Source organism: Struthio camelus, chromosome 24 (genome assembly GCF_040807025.1).
Source record: "Struthio camelus isolate bStrCam1 chromosome 24, bStrCam1.hap1, whole genome shotgun sequence".
NCBI lineage: Eukaryota > Metazoa > Chordata > Aves > Struthioniformes > Struthionidae > Struthio > Struthio camelus.
The window spans coordinates 2,613,716-2,625,324 of NC_090965.1; positions in this window are offsets into that span (position 1 = coordinate 2,613,716).

Below are 11,609 nucleotides of genomic sequence, written 5' to 3' on the forward strand. Positions count from 1 at the left end.
AAGCCTGGGACCATCCCAGGGCACTTCCAGGGAAAACACGCAGGCACTCCCTCTCCAGCAGGGCAGGGAAGCGTGTGTATTTTCGGAGGAAGGTCCCCAGGGAGGGTTTGGCTCAGTTACAGAAAGTTCACCCTCCAGGCACTGCACATCCTTCCTGCACCGGCCTGCTGATGCCACCTCAGACACCCTGCTGCTCTCATGTCACAGCCCCTGCCACTCTTCCTGTTTATTATTGCCAGGGCTCTGCGGAGAGAGACACTTCGCAGCCCGTTTCCTTCCTCTTCCACCCCCACCATGCAGCACAGTAATGTCTCCCACTTGCTCCCCAGACAGCAGGCTCTGGACACTGCACCCCGAACACCTTTTCCCCCAACCCAGTCAGTGCTGCTGGCTGCTCCTTACTGCCCTGGAAGCTCCCACAGCCCCTAGGATGCCACCAGCACAGCTTATTGCTGTGACCAGGGACCATCCTCAGGATGCACTATGTCAGTGCTCCTGGACACAGTGCTTGAGGGATACGTGTGTGTGTGTGTGTGTGTGTGTGTGCGCGCGTGCATTTTCAGGAATGCGTGTGCAGGGGTTTGCCAGAATGCTAGAATTTCATCCTGAAAAAACCCAACTTAACCCAGGGCAAAGTACCCTGAGAAGTGAGGCAAGAGAGAATCTGCCAGCCCCAAGATCTGTGAAACTTGAAGGCCTAAATTCCAGGGGCAATGCCTAGGGCTTGGCTAGCAGCAGAATAAACTTATCCAAAAGACAAGGCCCATCAGCACCTGTGTCTCATGAGCAGATCCTGGGATCCCAGCAGCCAGTCTGCAGACCTGGGCTCTGCAGACCTCTCAGTGGAGAGAGGGCAGGTCAGGCCTGAGGACATACTGAGGAATAGCTCCCTGCCCCAGACAGTATGAAACAGCCTGTCTGGAGGGGCTTAGCACAGATGGACAAACCCCAGCACTGCCCTTCACTCCCACCCTCCTCCCTCTGACTGAGAAGACTTCCTAAAATCACCAGCAGTGCAGTAGTTAACAAGGTGGCCACATAAATGTATCCTCAGTAGGGATGAGAGTAAACAAGAGCATTCTTTCCTGAAGTATCAGTCAGTCAGACAATGCAGAAGCTTTCTTCCTACCCAAGAGTGAGGCTGGAAGCGTATTTGCCCTCCTAGGGTAGTGGGCAGCCCTCCCATCTGGGTGTCTTTGAGCCCAAGTGGTTTCAACAGCTACGGCAAGAGGGAAATCCCTGTGGATGCCCCTCTTCTGCCTTCCTCTGGTCCAACCCTGCCTGCATAAACCTTCTGCCTCCTCACCACCCTCACCTCAGACACTGGCACAACTAGGACCCCTCTGGGGAGGGGTAGCTCAGCATGGTACTGGGGCAGACATCATGGAGCTGCCAGCACATAAGAGTCACCAGGCATGGGTCCTTTACATGCGTGGGGCCACACTCACCCCTCTACCTGCAGCCTCACATGTAGCTGTGTGCCCAATTGTTGGGTGCCTGAGATGGAGAGGATGAAGACAGCAGGACTCCACAGACCTTGGAGGGACTGAGGAAGATCAATAAAACCTCACAGCAGCCAAAGATGCAGAAAAATGCAGCTCTGATCCCTGGGGCTTGGCCATTCAGAGGCCCTTGCTGGGTAGGAGAGGCACCATGGGCGTATCCTGCACCCCTGCGAGGAGCACAGTGAGCAAGAGACTGAATGGCAGTGCCAGGCCTTTCGGCCAGGCCCCCTGCCATGCACACCAGGGTTCAGAGCATTTCACACCTTCCTTCTCACAACTCCACTTCCTCAGGGGCTGGATTTCCAGCAGGAACATCAGGGCTTTGCCATAAAACCCTGGATTTTGTCCCTTTTACCCCAGAGAAAGTAGACAGCCTTTCACCAAAATATTTTTTTCAAAAAACAGGGTCAGGCTGCAAAAGCAATCTGGAAAGAAAACTTCTATGGAGGCCTAAAATAGGGCACAGCTTGGACAGAAGGGAACTAATGTGAGCTGGGTGAGCAGGAGAAACATCAGCAGCACCTCCCTGTGGGCCACTCTGTGGGAACGTGGCTGCTGCACACCAGGAAGGAAAAGCTGAACTCTCCTGAAAGGTCAGAACACTCCCTTCATAAAGGGGAAACTGAGGCACGGAGCCCCAGCTGTTCACAACACCCTTTCCCTTTAAGGGTTGAGTGTGAAGGGTCTCCCCCCAAGATGCTTTCCAAAGGATGCTAGATTAGATGCTAGCTCAGGAGAGGCCCCCAGCTCCTGGGAACACAGCATTTCCTGGTGCGTGCCCTCTGTGCAGGGCTATTGCCAGGGCTAGGGCAAGGCAGGGAACACCCTGGTTGTTCTGGAGCTGCCAAGATTCACGTATCCGAGGGATTACAAAACTGGCAAACAGCATAAGAGGCACCCAAGATGGCTGCACTGCCTGTGGTAGCTTTGGGGCTCTCCTGGGCATGGCTGGAGGCAAGGGCCCATCAAGGAGCTTGGTATCACTGCAACTGCTCCTGAACTCGCAGACCTTCCAGTCACCTCTGCTCCCTTTCCCTCCTCCTTTCCAAAAACTACTGCGCACCTCTGCATGAGCAAACGAATGGGAAAGCCAGCTCAGTTGTCTGGGATACTTGTTCAGCGAGTTCTCTGCAACATCCACATCTCCTCTTTGCTTTGCTTCTAGCTGTAGAGAACCACTGGACGCACAGGCCACCAGGTGGATAGGGAGGATGTGGATCTGGTATTCCCAGGGCTCTCATGAGTTTTAACAAGAGAAAATACTATCCAGTGGACTCAGAGCCCATTTCCACCCACACAATACTTTCTATTTCAAAGAGCATAAGAAATGTTATACAAAGATCTCCCCAGCGCTCGCCTGGGGCACATGGGTCCACACGATTTAGAAGCACAACAACAGACAAGACTGAGAGCTCCCTGTGTGCTGTCAATTTTTGTGACCCCCCCTCCTCATCTCCATATTGCTATTTTAAGTGTCCCAGCACCTGGCACAAGACTGCAGCCATGGCAGCTTTGTTTTCCTACTGCTACTGATGATGGGGAACATGATCTGCAGCCTGGTGTGCTCCGATTTAAGAGATTTGTCTGCTATTTGAAAGGATTTGAGACCCCCTCAGGAGTGAGACCCCTCCCTCTTCCTGTCAGGCCCTGTCCTGGTCACAAAACCCTCCTGAAAGACACAGCAAAGAACAGCATTCCCTTTGCAAAATGACCCTGTTGCCCTGGGGCATGGGTCACTCCTGTGCTTCAGTGAGACCAAGCACTGGGGTAAAAAAAGGAAATGGAGACCCCTAGGCATCCTCTGCCTCCAGAGAAGCACAGCTCCAAGGTACCCATGCTCAAGGAAGCACTCTGGAAAACTCAGCATCAGCCACCCTTACACTTTGCTACTCATGTAACTTCACATGCCACTGGAGTGCTTCTGACACCCATACAGATACCTCTCCCGGCTGGGACCAAGAAGGACGCTGAGGACTTTGTCATCTTCCACCTTGATGCCCCTTACCCCAGCTCCTTAGGGGGATGTAGAGCCACTGGGCAAGTGGGAGAGACTCTTTGGGAACTGCACCTCAGCTGAGCATGGGACACCTGTGATCCCTGATCCACAGTCCCTTTGGCCACTCCATTGTCTGCCATCGAGTATCTCCACGGCCAGGTGGGAACAGCAAGACAGCAACACCAGCTTGACAGCCATGGGCATCTCTTGGGCTGCAGGTCTGTGAGGCCACCCTCTTCTTCAAGAGACTGTCACTGGACTTTTGTGACTTTTGGGGGAGCCAGAAAGTAACAATGAAGACCAGGGCATGACAGGGACAGTCCCAAACATGGGGTCTCATCCAGGACTGAGGCAATGCAGGGCAGAACGCAAGATGTGGTGCAGGAATGTGCCATGCCCCTAGCTCCTGGGGCAGAAAAAACTTCATCATCAAGACATCCTGACCCCTATTTGAAATATCTGAGTGCTCCTCCCATCCTTGACTACGGTGCATGAATGGACTATGGTGTCCTACCACCCTGCTGGCATGGCTTGGTAGGTATCCAGTTACTGTTCCTCCTCTCTGCTGATGCACCAGCAGGCTGAGACATGACAACAGGGGTTCCTTTAGGGGGATGCAGAGCACAGAAGGCCACAGCCCAGAGAAGAACCAGTGCCAGAAAGGAAAGGAGCCAGTGGAAAAGGAGATACGAACTGGTGGAGGACAAGACTGGACAGAGCTGAGGCTGGCCATGAAGGAGAATGAGACCAAATGGAGCAGGAACATACCACTTGAGCCAAGGCTTTTTTCATCTCTCCATGCCATTCCTGAAGCTATGGAGACCTTCCCCTTGGCATCTCATTGCACACTAACCCAAGTGACTTGCATGCCTGGGAATGGCATGTGCACCTCTGACTGCCCGCTTTCAGGAGCACGCATGCAGGATATGCACTTTGAACTACTCCACTTGCACAGCAGTGCAAAGGCAAAGGGCACGCAAATACCACCCAAGTCTCTGCAGGACTGTGCAGGCCCGCATGTGTACACATATATACTTTTGTGCGCACTTCTGGCCACCTTTGTTGCTCCAATTTGGAAGACAAGGCTGCCACCTGCCTAACCTCTTGAGAGACACGGGCCCAGTCTGCAGAGGGATGCAACGGTGAGCAAAAAGCCAACAGCCTCTCTGGTGGGCAATGGAAGGTGAGGGCCCTGCACCTCCATGTAGCTGTGCTCATCCCAGAATGTGCTACCGGGTCTGCACCAGACCCATGAGCCTGGTCCAGGGTGCTGAGTATGGGGCAGCCACTTGGTTCAACAGGAAGGGGCCCCTGGGGACTTGAAAGTACCACCAGGGAGCACTTGCAGGAGGACCTGGCTTCTAGGGAAGAGAACGTCCAAGCTGGAGAGACACAGGGACTGTTTGCTGCCAGGGCAGGACGAGGACTCCAGGACAGCCACTGCCATCACGAGCTGCCACAGAGAAAGAGGGATCAGGCAGTCAGTCTCTGGAGGGCTGAGCCCAGAAGAGAAAGGGGAAGGATCAGCTCTGAAGAAAATGGCTCTGGGGTGGGTCCTGTAGGTCACAGCTGTGCTTCTTTCCATCTTCCCTCCCTCTTCTGAGGAGGCAGGAGGGGTCAGGGTCCAAGGGGAGGAACCTCCCTCAGCCCCAGCCCCAGCAACCCTCTCTGCTCTGCCCTGGTGACAGTGGGGTGTCAGTGCCTGGATCCCTCAAGGGCAGCCTTCACCATCTCTTCTGTCAGGGCTCACATAGAGACAGGGACTGCTGCAAGGAGCATAACTATCCCACTGCCATATCGGACTCCCCGACTGACTGCACAAGCCCCAGCCTTGTCCTGTCCTCCTGGGTCCCTGTACCCCTGCATCCCATCATTACAGCATCCTCAGTGCCTGACAGAGCAAGTACAGTATTTAGACACCCCGCACTGTTCCTTCATGCTGTCTGGGACAGTCTAATGTGCTCCCTGCAGTCCTTGGCTTGGCCGCTGATGCAAATAGTGGCATGCACAAATAGTTATCATGTTCCTGTCATGCAGCAAAGGCAGAACAAGACAAGAAGGTGGAAGAGGATGGTGTTTGCATTTTAGGAAGTGATGATGAAGTCTAGAGTGGTGCTGTGACAGGAGAGCACTGGTGATGGAGGGCTAAACCTGAGGGGGAAGGTCACAGGATGTTATCATGCCAGCCACGCACCCTGGTCAACATGAGGTGCCCAGAGATGCACCAGTCATGGGACCCAGGGCATTCCCTGTCTATAGACCCCTGTATCCAAAGTGTGAGGGTCAAATGCTGGGATTTAGGGACTGGAGAGGTTTGCGGTAGAGCCCTGAGGGTCTTCAAGGGGTGTGTGGTTGTGGTTTTATTTTCAGCAGGCCTAGAAGTAAATGGGGACCCTACAGACCCAGTGCTCTGGGAAGGCAAATCTGGATTTATCCATGGCTAGTACTTGCCAGTTTTTCACTTGCATTTTGCAATTCCACTTCCATGGGGTCATTTTGCACCCCCAGCCTCCTCTAGCCACATGCTCATAGTCACTTCCCTTCATGGGAAGAGCAGCTGCCAGCTTCAAACTGGGAATTGTTCTCTCCAGAAACCTCCCAGCTAGTTCTCCCACCAATGCCCTCTGATGTCCTGAGCATGAGCCTCTTCTCCTGGCAACCCTTCCTCAGCTCCACTCACCCCAGCACCTCTCATCACCCTCTCCAAACAGCAATGTGGCCTCATAAGTCATCTGAACCCAGGTAGGCACCAAACTAGCATCCAAGACACAGACAGTGCCCCCACAGTCACATGCCCCAGGGATTGCCTACCTCAGCATGGTCTCATCTCACTGGACCTCCACCACCTTTGTGCCAAGCACTCCGACAGGGCTGGTCTTGCTGCCTCTGACACGACGAGAGCTCAGGATGTCCTGCAGCTTTTTGAAAATTAGACCATCTCTTTTGCTGCCCAGACATTACTCAGGAGCTTGAAAGTGGAAGGGCAGCCTTGAGATTCAGCAGCCTCTGTTATAACTGGCCGATCAGCTCCCAGCAGGTGTGAGAAGCACTGCTCAATTAGCCCGAGCATCCCACAGAGCCAGCCCCTGGGGATGCAGACAGCTCGATTCTGTCAGGGGAATCCATGGCATTTGCCCACCAGCCAGGCACTGGGCTGAGCTGGGGACAGCCAGGACCCAGGAACTGAGTGAAACATGTCTGCAGATTGCTTTTCCTGGAGAAAAAAGCCTCAATACTCAGGCGTCCTCTGCGTGAGCGCATTCCCAAGGACAGCCACTGGCTTTCAGTGTGCCGCGGTGTGCAAACATCCACCACAAGCAGCCCATTGCAGTGTGTCGGCAGGGCTGCAGGGAGCTCAGAGACCGCTAAGCAGTGCTGCACACTAGCCCAGACCCTTGAACATTCCACTGGGATGAAGCTGCTCCTGGGAAGGGAGGGCAGTAGAGAGTGGACATGTGACCTTCCTCCCTGTTGCCTGCCAGTCTGTGCAGAGTTTACTCCTGCTGCTGCCCAGCTCTGGATGGAAGCACTTTAGCAATTGCTGCTTCATTTTTTCAAGGCATCAGCCCCAGAACTTGTCAGCTCCTCTCCTCAAGGAGAAGCAAAAGGATAGTTTGTCACATGGATTTTTTGCTTAACTTGGTTTTTCCTTCTTTGAATGACTGCTGAGCAGAACCAACTTTATTTTCTGGAATTAGGGGTTCTCCCACATCTTTTGCAAACAAGCTGAGCTTTCTTCCAACTTTGCAACCATAAAGGCATAGGAAAAGCAGGTGTTGGTCAATCCCACCTTTGTGGTGCTAGCAAGGGCACAGAGTTGGTACTTCTGTGGGCTAAAGTGAGGTGTGTGGGCACAGGAACAATTATACTGATAAGCAGCCCCTCTTGGTAAAGGTGTTCTCCTAGCATGAATGTGCTTTATATCAGCATGGCTTATTCTTCTCCTTACATGGGAAGAAGCCCTCCCCCTTCATTTTAGCTTCATGCATACTGGATTGCTACCAAATCTAGTGGGGATGGTGGAAGGGATCTAGGCCAATTTATGGGGGCAGATCTCCAAGGTGCTGAGACTTTGGCTTGTTAGCCAACAAACACAAGAAGAGGAACCGCAGAAGCACATCAGGAGCTGCAGGGCTACTTGGTCACCCAGAACACAGTGCCTGCGTCCCGAGGGGCAGCCAGCCTGTAAAGGGCACAGCCCCAGCACCTGCAGTAGTATCTTACTTTTCCACATGCCACTTGGGCTTGCACCTGCCACACTGAGTTTGCCATGAAACTTTCCTGGTGCCTGAGAGAGTGCCATAATTTTGGAAAGGCTGCCTGGAAACGTTTGTGTGCCTCAGTTTCCCCTGGGAGTTGAGCTGTCTGCTTCACAAAGGAGACTTGGTTGAGTGGTGGTAATCAGTGGTTTGCCCATGGCCAGGAGATGCACATGTGTCTTCGCAGGAGGCTCTAGACCACAACAACTGTTTGCAAGGCACTATAAGGTGTGTAGGAACAAAGGGGGTTCCCAGAGGCAAAAACTCCCACCCCTTAAGACTTTTCATCCCCAGATCAGAGGGGTCAAAGCAGCTCCCTAGAAGAGGGCACAAAAAGACCTGAAATTCCTGAAGAGCTGTCATGTCATTCAGACCTTGGACGCATGGGTCCCTTGGCACTCAGCACACCTTAGCAGCAGGGACCTCAGCACCCAAAGGCGGTGAGGGAGCTTTGCTGCCTGCCGCCAGCGAAGCTCAGCTGAAGAATGTCTTTGCACAGCTCTGCTTTCTCCAGCCCTAAGGCTGTTTCCTTTTGCTGCTTGTGGGGGCATGGAGCATGGTGACCTCTCACTGAGTGCAAGGGCCGTTATCAATAACAGGAAACGAAATTGTCAGGAGGGGCAGGAGGGAGAGAGAGACCCAGAGAGAAAGGAAGCGGTTAGAAAGTAGTCACTTCCATTTCTGCTGCGAGACAGCCTGCACCCATATGCTGCTGGGCTGAGGGGAAGCAGCACTGACTTTCCACAATCTTATCTGGTCTGGGATCAGCAGTGAGTTTTTCATAAAGAGCACACAAATCCTCCCCTGGCCTGTGATAACAGCTAGAAAGGAGAAAATAAACTAGGGACAGTTAAAAATAGCTCTCTCCCTGCCAATACCCAGTGCAGAAATAGGTGCCCATAGCGCAGCGAGTCAAACAGATACTGAATTTGACACTCCACTGGGGCTAAGTTTCTCAAGCTTTCTAAAAACAGATCAAGCATGTGACACTGACTGTACCATGCCCCATTAAACCTGAACACAGAACAAACCTGTGAATGCAGATGCCTAGGGCTAAAGGGCCTTGTGCGCTACATATTGCAGGCCAGGGAGGATTTGCTAGCAGCTTCATGGGGATGGGGATGTGTTGAGGTTGTCTGAAACTTCAGCCCTATACAGTAAAGCCAATGCAAGCGCTTGGCTCTCCAAGGGCTCTCCTTTCTGTTGCCAGCTAGACTGCTTGCTGCTGGACAGGAGGCACCTTTTCTCCATGAAGATACTCGCATAACTCACCGCAGCGGCCTCTTCCTCTTTTCTGGACAAAAGTAGAGTTGAGGACTGACAGATCTTCTAATTAAAACCATGTTTTTCAAACCCTTCCATTCTGTTTTTATGGACTCTCTTAAAAAGCGCCAGGGTATGGGTAAGCAGGTGGGACAGCCTACAGAAAAGCTTTTACTACCAACTGCAAAGGCGAATCAATTGCCATATTCCTATTACGTAGTTCCCTTGCAGAGACTGTATGATTCATGTCCCTTGGGCATAGCAAGAGGTTCAGCCTCCTGGCTCCAAATCTCACTGAGATACTTCTGTGTGGAGCACAGTAAGGCATGGCCTGCAGACAGGACCTAGTACCCAGATGGCCAGGATCACGGGAGGTAAATGTCACGTGCAAATAAGACTAATTCCCTAAACTCAAGTCCTCCATCCTGTACTTCAGCACTGAGCTGCTGGCATCCACACTTAGCTGATGGTATGCTAGAACATGTTGATTTGCTCCTAAAGGAGCAAACTTCCTAAAGGAAGTCCATGCACTGTTGTGTAGCATGCGAGAGCCTGCACTGGCACGCAGAAGCAGACCTGATCTCTGTGTCCAGAGGAGGAACTCACTGTACATTAGGCGAGATGCGCTGATGCAGACAGAGGGCAGCAATGCAGAGAGATAAGCTGATCTGTACAAAGCAGCTTCCCCTGCGATGCTGTCTGCCACTGCACAGCAAGCCAGCTTCACCAAGGCAAGGCAGTGTGTGTATGAGTACGTGAGCCTGTCTGCTCTTGCAAGATATTTTGGATAGTGTTTTCTGGCCTCAGCAAATCCAAATATCTTTGCGTTGGGCCATGCATTCCTCCTGCTAAGTGGTGCCTTACTTCCCTTCTGAATCGCTGCACCCCCACAGCCTTGGTTTTTAGCAACAGGAATGCACAGCACACGGGATCTGTTTTACCCCTATAGGCTCCAGGCATCAGGGATCTTCCTGTCAGCTCCTTGTGGGGAAACTATCGTGCTGGAAGCCACAAATGTCCTAGATCTAGAGGAGATGGTAAGAAACTGCAAGCTTTTTAAGCTTTTTTCCTTCTGCTGCTAGGGCTAAAGTGAGTTCTCTGCTGCTGTCAGGTAGGGGACACCTTTTTTGCCAGCAGGCACAGATGACAGAGGATGGAGTCACGTGGCTTTGGGCACTGGAGGATAAATTAAGCCAACTGCTGGTGACACTGATGTCCCTGATGCAGCACAGGCATCAGACTTTTTGCCCAAGAAAGCTTTGCTTTGCCAGCTCTGTATGAGCTACAGTGGCTGACTGCAGGTCTCTCCTTCACCCATGGCCATGGTACACCTTCTCCTTGCACACTGCTTCTGCCTGGCATGGGGGATGAGCCATGGCATTGGGCCCAGCATGATGTGGGCAGCAACTCTGGATAAGGGGTTTGGTCCCACACAGGGGCCTTAGGATTGCCTTACACACTGAGAAAGCCAGATGCATGCAAAGGCAGGAGATGAGACCCACATGCCTATTCCCTATGCTTCACACTAGCCCCATGGGGTTTGCTAGCAGGTAGGGCATGTTCCCACCAGCCTGGGGCCAGTGGGCAGGACATCTGTCTCTGTACAGTTTAGCTTCAAGAGTCCCACCAAAGATCTCGGCAAGCTCATGGCTGTTTTCTGCAGTACTGCTGATGCCTCTGCCAGCGTATGGGAAGAGGTCCAGGTCGAGGCAGTGGTACCTAGCAGATAGATCACTGCACTAATATGCAGATCTGCCCCTGCTTCTGGACCATGGGCCAGTCCTTTCCCTCCCATACCTTGGCTGTTGTTTATAGGGAGCAATGGGCCATGTTAGCAAGGGGTGCTGAATCGCATGTGCATTTTGGGAAAGAGTCAGTCCCTCTACAGCCCGGAGCATGCATATTATGCTCAGGCCTGTGTCTATGATACCAGGATTGAGCCAGCAGGAGGGACAAATGCTGCTGCAAACTGTGGGAGGGGATGGAAAAGCTTGTGGGTCACTGACTGAGCGCAACTACATATCATCCAGGACTGTGGAGAAGGGTGTGAAGTTGGACTCAGCATATCTCCTCTCACTCCTCTCTTTGGCACTGATGGGAGATGGACCCATCCTCCCAGAAGGATGTGGGCCAAGGGAAGGCTCTGCTCTCAGCTGGGGGTAAATTATCTCCCAGGCCATGCTGACACCCAGCCTGGCACCATTACACCTGAGCAGACCATGTTGCTCAGTAGGCATCATACCTGGCAAAAGGCATCTCCACCTCCTCTCACAGTCCCCTGGGGCAGTTGTGGTCCTTCTTCTGTGAGTCTCCTGAACCTCTCCCCAGACACAAGAGCTGCCAGCAAATTCAGCAAGGTCAGCAAGGCTGCCTCAGATGGTCTTTTGGGCCCTTCCACTTTTGGGGCTTGGAGTCCAGCCAGGGGGACCCTGTAGAGCTCTCTGTATTTGTAGCCACACTGCTGCACTCAGGCAGGCAATGCAGCAAACGCCAGGTATGTGCTGGACCTGCTGCCTGATCCTGCCTGGAAGGAGAAACTGTGGATTGTGTCGCATCCTGCAGTGCCAGCTGCATCTAGACCCAAGG